The sequence below is a fragment of the Pleurodeles waltl genome, chromosome 6 (assembly GCF_031143425.1).
Source record: "Pleurodeles waltl isolate 20211129_DDA chromosome 6, aPleWal1.hap1.20221129, whole genome shotgun sequence".
In the NCBI taxonomy this organism is placed as follows: domain Eukaryota; kingdom Metazoa; phylum Chordata; class Amphibia; order Caudata; family Salamandridae; genus Pleurodeles; species Pleurodeles waltl.
Window position 1 is genome coordinate 171,144,074 of NC_090445.1, and position 11,405 is coordinate 171,155,478.

Sequence of the window (11,405 nt, forward strand, 5' to 3'; positions counted from 1 at the left end):
TCCCACAGCGCAAGCTGCTTTCTGGACCTTCAAACTCCTGGCTGGGGTGGGACTACCTCCCTCAGCACCACTCTCAGCCCACAATTGGAGGTGAGGCTGCCGCACAATTCCCACCACAGTAGGCTTAAAAGCAGGTTTTAACTCTTACAGCGTGGGCTGCTTTCCAGGCCTTGCAAACTCCTTGCTGGGGTGGGGCTACGTCCACCAGCACCACTCTCGGCCCACAGTTGGAGGTGGGGCTGCCCAGAGGCATAGGAGACAATACATTTCTGGGGGGGACAGGGACAGCCTTGGGGACTTTTCATCGACCCTATACAAATCGCCTGTTTGCAAACTGCAGGCTCCAATTAATGTACACAATCATATAGTTTGGACATGAAATGGGGAGAAAGGAAGGTATGTTGTCACAGTCTGAAAGTATCTTTTATTGTTACTTACATTCACAAAGTAATTAGCTCAAATGTGAAACTAACATGTTGATTAACCTTGCATCTTTGTGAGCCATGCAAATAAAGGGAGGGGGATAAAAAGGAAGAACATACCCTTTGCGCCCCACATCCACCATGCCCCTAATCTCTTGCCAATTGGAACCGCACCGGAGATATCAAAAGCGATCAGGTACAACAATTATAAACTGTCCTCTGAAACCGTAATTCTAATAACACTTCTACTCCTGTGTGTGATCTTGGCAGCTCAGCTCCACATCAGTAATAACTGGGAGCATTTACACTGAAGAAGCTCTTGAAGTTACAGGCTATATAAAACATGAAATTCTGTAATCCCTGTATAAACGTCAGTCACTAATTTCTTTAGAATCGGCTATTTGTGACGCACCAAGTCACTGATTATAAAGAAAAATCATTCACTGATTATAAAAAATGACATCAGAAAATGACTATTATAAGGTTATTACAGTTGAGTTCTGACATCACAATGTCTTCTGCCAAAGCTAGCAGCAGATCAGGTCACAGAGCATAATTAATGCGGCTGTTTAAAGCAACAAATGAATATTGTTTTTCTTTCTTCTGCTCTTTTTTAATACTTTGCAATGACAGAAGCTATGCACTAAGGCTTTAAGTGGTGTGTGGAAAAGTTGATGGTGTAACCATGTATTATATGGGATAAAGTACCCCCTGCATACATAAGGATATTGCAAGTCACCTCGGAGTTCATACTTGTTAAACACACATTGGCAAAGCCAATAGGTCTCGCCTATGCAAGATCTGTTGGCTTTGCCAATGTATTTTAGCCATGCTGTACACTAGTGTGACTACTATTTAGCATGGCTAAAAGTTAATGGTGTAAAGGAGAATGATGAGTCATAATGTTGTCGATTGTTGTGGTGTAGTGTCATGGTGTCAGTAGAGTGTCGTAGAATGAGTAGTAAACTAACTCTAAAGGAACAGGGGTCCCTTGCATAAAATGCAACACGACAAGTTATCTGGATGACCCAATATCACCAATTACAAGAAAAAGGTAACAAGCATTTGCAATGCAATAGGTTTCACATTAGCGAGAGTTAGAGTTGTTGGTGTTGTAAGTGATAATGACAACCTCACATATGGGAACTTATAAACACTTAGCCATGCAGCACATTAAACCTTTATCAGAAATAAACTATGTTTGTGCATTCCTTCATACACTTGGTATTAGACTATAATGGTCTTAACAGCCGCTACTGAGCACCACAGTACAAATAGCATTCAGAAGAAACATGGCCATGTAACCATATATTCAGCCCCTAGAGGGCCTAATCACATAACATTTTTTTTATAAAGAACATTGCAGTGTAACTGTATAATCAGCACCTTGAGGGCATAGTGTATTACACATTTTCAGGCCTACCAGCCCTTTTAAATATCATTCAACTGCGGAGTCAGTGGCCCAACGGTGCAGTGCCTCAGGTTGTTACTAGATGTCCCTGTAGAGGCAACAGCAGAAGGTGTAGTACCACTGGTCATGGCCAGATGTCACTGTGGAGCCAAAAACACTCACGAGTACAGTGTCACAGAACACCGCCAGAACTTTTTCTGACGTCAGAAGCTCAGAATGTCCCCCAAACCCATAAATGGCTGGAGAAGTATCAGGTCCTCAGTAAAATGGCTGAAATATTTGGCCATTCTGTACATTAAACCTTTATAAAAAAAAAAACTGTGTTTGTCCATACATTAAACATTTATCAGAAATAAACTGTTTGTGCATTAGCAGAAGGTGCAATGCCACTGGTCATGGCTATTTGTCCCTGTGGAACCTACTGAGTTAGTAGTGCCTTGGGGCAATTATCATAGTGCATTACACATTTGCAGGCCGAGCAAGGCTGTCAAAATATTATTATATACAAAGCCCTTATAACACAAACTTCTCTCAGCTGTAAAAACAAATGTTCCAGTTATCAGAGCATTTAAATATGCATTGAAGGGTGGAAGAGGGTAGGATTTTTGGGCCCCCTCTAACCTAGCGTGACCCACAAGATGGCCTGGACAGAAAGAGCATATCATTCTGAATGGTTTTAATGGTGGTCCCATTGCCCTAGGACCACCATAGGCTGAGTTATGAATAAAAATGTGTTGTAAAAGGAATGCCTGCAAAGCATTATGGGGTGAGTTTCCCCACGTGCAGTGAGCGTGCAGTGAATATTGTAGTATTGGCTCTCCTGCTGTGCAGGGAGAGCCATTGTTTAATGTTCATTCCTGGGTAAATTTTAGGCTATATAAAGCCACAAAAATGTACAAAATACACACACAACACAACTACTTCTATTTACTGATGATGTAAAGTAAGGACCAAGTGAAGAGCAAACGCGGAAAACAAACTGCGTGCTTTATCACAAGTACTTACAATTAAGGCTCATATAACACAAACTTATCTCAGCTGTAAAAACAAGTTCAAGCTATAAGAGAGAAGTTTAAATATGCATTAAATGGTGGAAGAGGTTATGATTTTTGGGCCCATTCTAATCTAGTGTGACCCACTAGATAGCCTGAGCAGAAAGAGCATATAGTTCTGAATGTTTTGGTGGTGGTCCCATTGCCCTAGGACCACCACAGGGTGAGTTATGGGCAAAAATGTTTTGTAAAAGGAATGCCTGCAAAGCATTATGGGGTGAGTTTCCCTGAGTGCAGTGAATATTGTGGTACTAGCTTTCCCGCTGTGCGGGAAGAGCCGCTGTCGAGGATTCATTTCTGGGTCGATTGTATGCTAAATAAACGCACACATAAATGTACAAAATACATGCATGACACAACTACTTGCATTTACTGATTACGTAAAGTAAGGACCAAGTGAAGGGCAAACGTGGAAAACAAACTGCGTGCTTTAACACAAGTGCTTACAAACAAGGCTCTTATAACACAAACTCATCTCAGCTGTGAAAACAAAAGGTCAAGCTATAAGAGAAAAGTTTAAATATGGATTAAATGGTGGAAGAGGTTATGATTTTTGGGCCCATTCTAATCTAGTGTGACCCACTAGATAGCCTGAGCAGAAAGAGCAGATCGTTCTGAATGTTTTGGTGGTGGTCCCATTGTCCTAGGACCACCACAGGCTGAGTTATGGGCAAAACTGATTTGTAAAGGGAAGGCCTGCAAAGCATTATGAGGCAAGTTTCCATGAGTGCAGTGAATATTGTGGTACCGGCTTTCCCGCTGTGCGGGGAGAGCCGCTGTCGAGGATTCATTTCTGGGTTTGATTGTATGCTAAATAAAGGCACAAATAAATGTACAAAACACATGCATGACACAACTACTTGCATTTACTGATTATGTAAAGTAAGGACCAAGTGAACGGCAAACGTGGAAAACGAACTGCGCGTGTGAACACAAGTGCTTACTGACAAACGAGAGGCAGGAAACAAAAAAAAATAGTCTGCCCAAACAACAGAAAAACATTCCAATCAAACTATACTTGGCTGGTGCTCCTCAGCCAAGTACAGGAAGCGACGTATTGGCTGCCAAACCAGTTAGAAGGCAGCAAAACAAGAGCGACACAGCCTTCAACCTATGGTACGTGGCTGGCAACGTCAGTCGGGATCAAAGTCTTATACTCATTCCAACATGTCTTGCAGACAGCGCATGCGAACTGTCTAGGCTCGACTAAAAAGTAACCCGTATATCACAGTGGTTAGCATCCATAATAATGATTTAAAAGCTTTCATTCTCTGGTGTTTACATGAATGACTCAAATAGTGAATCAAGAAGTCATTAGCTCATAGTACCTATGCTTATGCCAACTTATATACAATATCACAAATTCAAGTAAAGGCACTTTGGCCAACGATGTTTCGATCCCCTAGACATGTATCAGGATCATCCTCAGCCCTAATTAAGCTTGAGATAAAAGGGTTACCGAGTGCTTGTAACCAAAAAGGCCAACATAAATCTGACTCATGTCTCACATGAGTGAGAATGCAATCAATGGACATCTGAATCTTTAATCAAGCGCCAATGCCATAAAGTTTAGTAGTAGTAGAGTGGAGTAGCAGAGTGCCATAGAGTGGAGTGGCATTAAGAAGAGTGAAGTGGCATAGAGTGAAGTAAAGTAAAGTGAAGTGGAATAGAGAGAGTTGAGTAGAGTGTCATTGAGCATAGTACATTGTTGTATAGTAGAGTGGCATAGAGAGTCATAGAGTGGAGTTGCATGGAGTGGAGTTGAGTATCGTAGATTGAAGTGGCATGGAGTGGCATAGAGTGGAGTGGTGTGTCATAGAATAGAGTGGAGTAAAGTGGAATGGAGTGACGTATAGGGAATTGCGTAGGGTGCCACAGAGTGGAGAAAGTGTCATAGAGTGGAACAGAGTGGCATAGAGTTTAATGGAATAGAGTGTAATAGTCTAGTATCATCTAGTGTAATGTCAGAGTGAAGTATCAGAGTGGAGTTGAGTGGTCTAGAGTGAAGTGGCATTGAGTACAGTGGTACAAAGTAGATTGGCGTAGAGTGCATTGTTTTGAGTAAAGTGGTGTAGAGTGCACTGGTTTAGCACTGAGTGCAGTAGCATAGAGTGGTGGAGACTAGGGGGCGCTGAGTAGCACAGCACAGATTGCAGTGATGCAGAGTTCAGTGGTGCAGAGTGCTGTGTCGTAGAGTGATGCGGTGCGTGGTAGAGTGGTGCATGGTAGAGTGGTGCAGAGTGCAGTGGCAAAAAGTGCAGTGATGCAGAGTAGAGTGGTGTAGAGTGTAGTGGCATAGAGTGAATTGGTGTAGAGTGGCATAAAGTTGAGCGGTGCTGAGTAGAGAGGCGTGGTGTAGAGTAGAGAGAAGTATAGTTCAGTGGCAGAGTGCAGCGTTGCAGAGTAGAGTGTCGTAAAGGGCAGTGATGTAGAGTAGAGTGGCATATAATGCATTAGTGCAGAGTGCAGTGACGTAGAGTGATGCAGAGTAGAGAAGAGTGGCGCACAGTGCATTGGTGCAGAGTAGAATAGAATAACAGAGTGCAGTGGCATAAAGTGGAGTGCTGCAGAGTATAGTAGTGAAGAGTAGAGTGTTGCAGAGTAGAGTATAGTGTTATAGAGGGCAGTAGCATAGAGTGGTGCAGAGCAGATTGGAGTGGCGCAGGGTAGGTTGGAGTGGTGCATGGTAGATTGGACTGGCATAGTAGTAGTGGAGTTGCGTAGAGTGCAGTATCATAGAGTAAATAGTTTCAAAGTAGAGCGGTGTAGGGTAGAATAGAGTGCAGTGGTGCAGAAAAGACTGCAGTGGGGCAGAGTACAGTGGCATAGGTGCAGTGGTGCAGAGAAGAGCGGCAAAGATTTCAGTGGCACAGAGTGCAATGTTGCAGAATAAAGGGTCGTAGAGTACAGTGGTGTATTGTAAAGTGTCGTAGAGTGCATTGGCATAGAGTGCTCTGGTGCAGAGTGCAGTGGCATAGAAAGCAGTTGCATAGAGTGCTGTGGTGCAGAGTAGATTGGCATAGAGTGCAGTGGCATAAAGTGCATTGGTTTTGAGTAAAGTGGTTAGGAGCGCAATGGCATAGAGTGCAGTAGTGTTAGAATGGAACAGCATAGACTGAAGTGGCGTAGTGTGGAGTGCTGCAGAGTAGAGTGGTGTGGAGTGGAGTGGTACAACAGATTGCAGAGGCGTAGGGTAGTACAAAGTTGAGAAAAGTGCTGAAGAGTACAGTGACAAAGAGTAGATTGTTTCAGGGTAGAATGAAGTGTCATAGAGTGGATTGGTGCAGGGTAGAGTGTAGTGGAATGGAGTAGAGTGGTGTAGAGTACAGTGGTGCAGAGTAGATTAGAGTGGAGTAGAATGGTTTGGCATAGAGTGCACTGGCGTAGAGTGGAGTTGTACAGAGTAGAGTGCATTAATGCAGAGTATAGTGGCAGAGAGTGCAGTGTTGTGGAGTGCTGGAGAGAGTAGCGATGTAGAGCAGAGTGGAGTGGCCTAGACTGGATAGGGGTAGAGTGCATTGGCATAGAATAGAGTGGCACAGATTAGAGTAGAGAGGTGTAGATTGGAGTGGTGCAGAGTAGAGTGGAGTGGCGTAAATTGGAGTATGCATGGTGTGGTAGCACACTGCCATTAAAGACAACATATCTTCAATTGAAATGACCATTACATTTGCACAGACATACAGTTTTATTGATAAAAGTATACTGCACACAAATGTTAATGTGTGGAAATGTCATCCTGTAGTGTATTGATTTGGTTTGATTAAATTAAAATATTAGTTTCCACCACACTTATAATCTTAAATATCTGCACATTTCATTTACAGACTTTTACATTTTCGTGTGTGGTAGAAAAAAGTAGCTTCCTACAGCCTTCCTACAGCACACCACCAGTAGCCAGCATAATTGTCATATAAATCTTCACACTTTAAACCCAGAGAAAGAAATATAAACACCAAACTAGTAGACAGAGCCTGTCATTTGATCTTGTTCTTTGAATGCCCAGCAAGTGCGACAAGATAAGAACAAGATTTAAAGGGCTGTTTACAGAAATCAAACACTGGTGGAAGGATTGTGTAAATATGAGATGCTCTATGGGAGGGACAAACTCAAGCTGGACAGCCTAAAACAAATACAGCTAGCATACAGAAACCAAGCAAATGTGAGCTACAAATCACAAAGCGATGGTAAGCAATGGGCAGTATGCATTCCCAGGGAAGCTTTCCAAATGTCCCCTAAATGTTTTGAGCAAACCAGATAAGCTTCGACCTAATGTACTCAGCCTTTGGCCTTGTTCCTCTATACGATTATGGAACTCCTCTGTGACTTGCAATATCTTTATAATGTACTGTAAGGGGTAATTTATCTGTTATATCAGGAACTGTATACTGAAAGTTATATCCTCATGCAAGGCTGGGTGAACCTGCACACTGAACCTCCATACCCCCTTCTCTTGCATCTGTGCACTGCCCACCACCCCTACCTACTTGGGGGGACACTGAGTGAAATGGAATATTCATCATGAATCAATTATGACACGTCAGAAGACTAGCTAAGAAATCTTGCCCTCTGTAACACAGAATAAAATATATGCAGAACTATCACTTCCTTCATTACAACTCAAAGATATCTTAAGACTGCTATGTACCTTTTTATTACACGCTTCTAAAGACGACAATGTTGAACCATCGACCCAACCCACACTTCAGAGTAAGGATTATATGCTCAAGAAATAAATGCTGCCACTACTCGGAGATCTAACAGACTTGAATAAAATATGCCATCAAACCACTGCAACCGTCAAACTGTATTTTTCTATTCAGGGCCTTTAAACAGGCTCTTATGGGCATGGTCTGCACTCACCGTATTTTCCTGTAACATGAAATGTGTGCAGGTTTATGTTAAAGCATTGATACAAACACTGTATTGCAGATGCCTTGGTCAGCTATCACCAGGGCTACTAGAATTATGCAATTGTGCGCTGCATTGTTTTTCACATAATTAAGGATTTGACACATTTGCCACAAAATCCATCTGCTGCATAATCTGCAGATTTAAACAACAAAAATATTGTTTCTAGCTCAAGCAGTTCAAAAGTTACAAAAACTTTCTTTTGCTTGTTGCTATATTTAGTTGTTAAACTTGTACTAACGAGGTGCAACCTAAGCCCCAAGAGTGTTAACAAGTGCAAAAATGACAAAATAATGAAATACTATCACAAAATGTGTCACACTATGTCGCATAATTTGCCTCTTCTTGCTGCATATTTTAGCCTTCTCCTGCCACAAAATTTCAGTAGCCCTCACCAATGTATCCATATGTAACTGTTATTCTTTGTTATTTCCCCATTTTTTTCTGTCTGTACTTATTAAACTTGAAAATTAATTAAAAAAATATAATATACGTCAAACGAGAATGTTAGAAACAGAAAAGATAACATACTTCAATATGCTTAAGTATGTAACGATAACAACAGCATAAATAATAATGCTAGGCAAAACGGCCCAAAATGAAACATAACTTCTCCCTGTTACCAATGCTGTAATCCAACCCTTCATTACTTAGATAAAATAATGTTAAGGATAAATGTTAGAAAAAGATACCCTTCTAATAGCTAAATTGTGTGGTGTGAAAGGTAAAATCTGGGCTCAATCTGACCTTCCCTGTTTCACCAAATGGTGTGATCTTAGGCAACTACAAATAATGTGCTTCACAGAGCCTCCTTTCTAGCCTGCAGGTGTCAGGCTGAGTGGGACTCTATTTCTTCTTTAGATTTCCCTCATTGTCCTGCAGCGCTCTTCTTCGAGGCGGCAAGTGGGGGTATGGCCGAGGATGCAGACAGCAATCATCAAAAACTATTTTCTCCTCCTCGCTCCCTTTGTCTTCACTGGTGCTTATTGCCCACAGCTGTAAGCAGGACAAACAAAAAGGCAGAGGGTGTAGGGGGCTTCCTGACTCACCTTCATTATGTGCCCACCAGGTGGGTGATTGGAGGCAGGTCAGCATTTCAAGTGCAGGGTCATTATAAGTAGCGCTTTTGCGTGCTAATGGCCATGTGAATTTTTTTGTCCCCTTGTCCCTCCCACCCTCGTCCCCCATATCCCCCACACTCCAAAATCTGGGGGGTACATCTCCTGCATCCCCCACACTTCCTACGCCCATGAGGCTGCAGCACAAATCACGCTGCAGTAGCGCTTATAAGTACTTTTCAACTCACACAGCGCGGGCTGCTTTCCGGACCTTACAAACTCCTTGCTGGGGTGGGACTACGTATCCCAGCACCACTCTCAGCCTGCAGTTGGAGGTAGGTCTATAACACAATTCACACCACAGCAGCGCTTAAAAACGCTTTTCAGCTCCTGCAGTGCCGGCTGCTTTCTGGACCTTGCAAATTCCTTGCTGGAGTGGGACTACATATCCCAGCAACACTCTCAGACCGCAGTTGGAAGTGGGTCTGTTGCACAGTTCACACCACAACACTGCTTAAAAGCGTTCTTCAACTCCCGCAGTGCAGCACTTGCAAAGGATGCGCCTGGACCAAGACCGAGCCAAGACTGCCCTATTTTAGCCTGTCTGAGCCAGGAAGAGGCAGGGCAAGGCCACCCTTCTAATGCCAGACATCTGTTAAATGTATTTTTGAACATAGCTACTGGAACTCTCTGTGGGGTCATCAATCTGGTAAGACTTATCAATGCCGGAAAGGATAGTGCTGATGTAGCTGTTAATCTGATCTTTGGAATTTAGGATAGTTTACCATTAAATGGCCTGGTTAATTGTCTGATAAATTAGGTTGATTGCAACTACTTGTGGGACTGCTTTAATTTGCAGCATTATGGGGAAGAGGAAAGCCTGGAGTAACCAGCAAGGTACAGTAAACAGCAAAAAGGCTGGTCAACTTGCTGCAGGGAACTGCACAATAGATGAGATTGATAATCTCACTGAAGAAGTGGAACCTATTTTTAATAAGGAGAAGAGGCCGGATTGCCCTGACACCAGGCCAAAAATAGCTGGCAATTTCAAAAAGGGACATAAAGTTACCAAGCCATCAATGCAGATTTTTTATAAAATCCAGTCTAATTCAGAAGGGAGAGTCTCTGCTGATAAAAATAAGGGCACCCAGATTGTCAGCATTGAGAAGATTGAGAGACGAACGCTGACCAGTGTGGATGGATGTATCACTATTAATTAATTAATTAATTAATTAATGTAATACCATTTCATAGTGATATAATGTTTTGTGTTAACTATATATACAATGAAACTGTCTATTGTAGGAAGTCCTGATGAAGTCAAGGGGTATTCTCCAGACGAAACACTTGTTGACGGACGGGAATGTGAGCAATCTTTGGATAACAGATCTTTGAAGAAGAATAAATAACAGTGTCATTCAACTTACGAAGACTGTTTTAATGAGGACTCTTGAAGCAATTTATATAAATATGAACTATTGATGCTGACTAATCTGTAACGTGTGCCGCTGTAATTTATAATATTGGGTAACAGGAGTTGTTATCATTTGGGGATGACTTTGGGGTGAAGTCCCAGTAAGTGGCACTGCTTGGATAAATCTGATAGATAATTGAGGGAGAGCGCCAGGTACTCGCATTGGTATCACCCCTTGTAAGTTGTTATTTTCACTATTAATACCACTTACATCCCTGATGTATCTCGTGTAACTCATTGCAGCCACTTTCTGACAGAGGTATTGCTGACAAAGGTATTACTGTCATGCAGGACAGAGTGACACACGTAGAACTAAGGTCCCTGATTGAGAGTACAGGTCTGGCTCACTGGACAGGGAATGGAAATATCTGTAAGGGGACTAGTCAGAAGGAAGATGCACATAGGCCAAAGGGGGGGGGGACTGGTGAGAGGATTGAGGATACAAGGGGTCACAGCACATGTGAGGGAACATATTCCTACAAATGATGATGTGATACTTTGTAGGGAGAGCATTAGATTGTACAGGGAATCTAAGTGCCCTCCCAGTTTATTGTACAAACCTAGATCAGGTAAAAAGACATAGAAAATTAATCCAAAACCCTCCCCCACAGTCCATATTTTGGGAACAACAAGATAATTGATGGAAAGTGGGAGCTAGATCACCAAGAAGGGGGGGTTCAGAATGTGATCAGCACATATGGAAATAACACTGAAACAACTATATATAAGACTACCCTTGGACATCAAGGAGAACAGTGACTCTATCAACAACAAAGTGATACAGTGGGTAAGGAATTGTAGACATTGTTATTGCCTGATAAGGATGGATTTATTAGGGGTGAAGCGCCGCCACTCACATAATATGCAGTTCAACTATATAGCCCTTTAGTTGAGTAAGGAGGAATATATAACTGGGCTAGTCAACCTAGACCCATGTACTTCTCCCCAAAAGGTTTCACAAATTCTGTTTAAATATAACCTGCCCCTTATGGAATATCCTACCACAAATACAAATAAAATGTCCCCTTGTAACACAAATAAGGGAACCCACAAATACTACCTTTGCTAGACGTAATA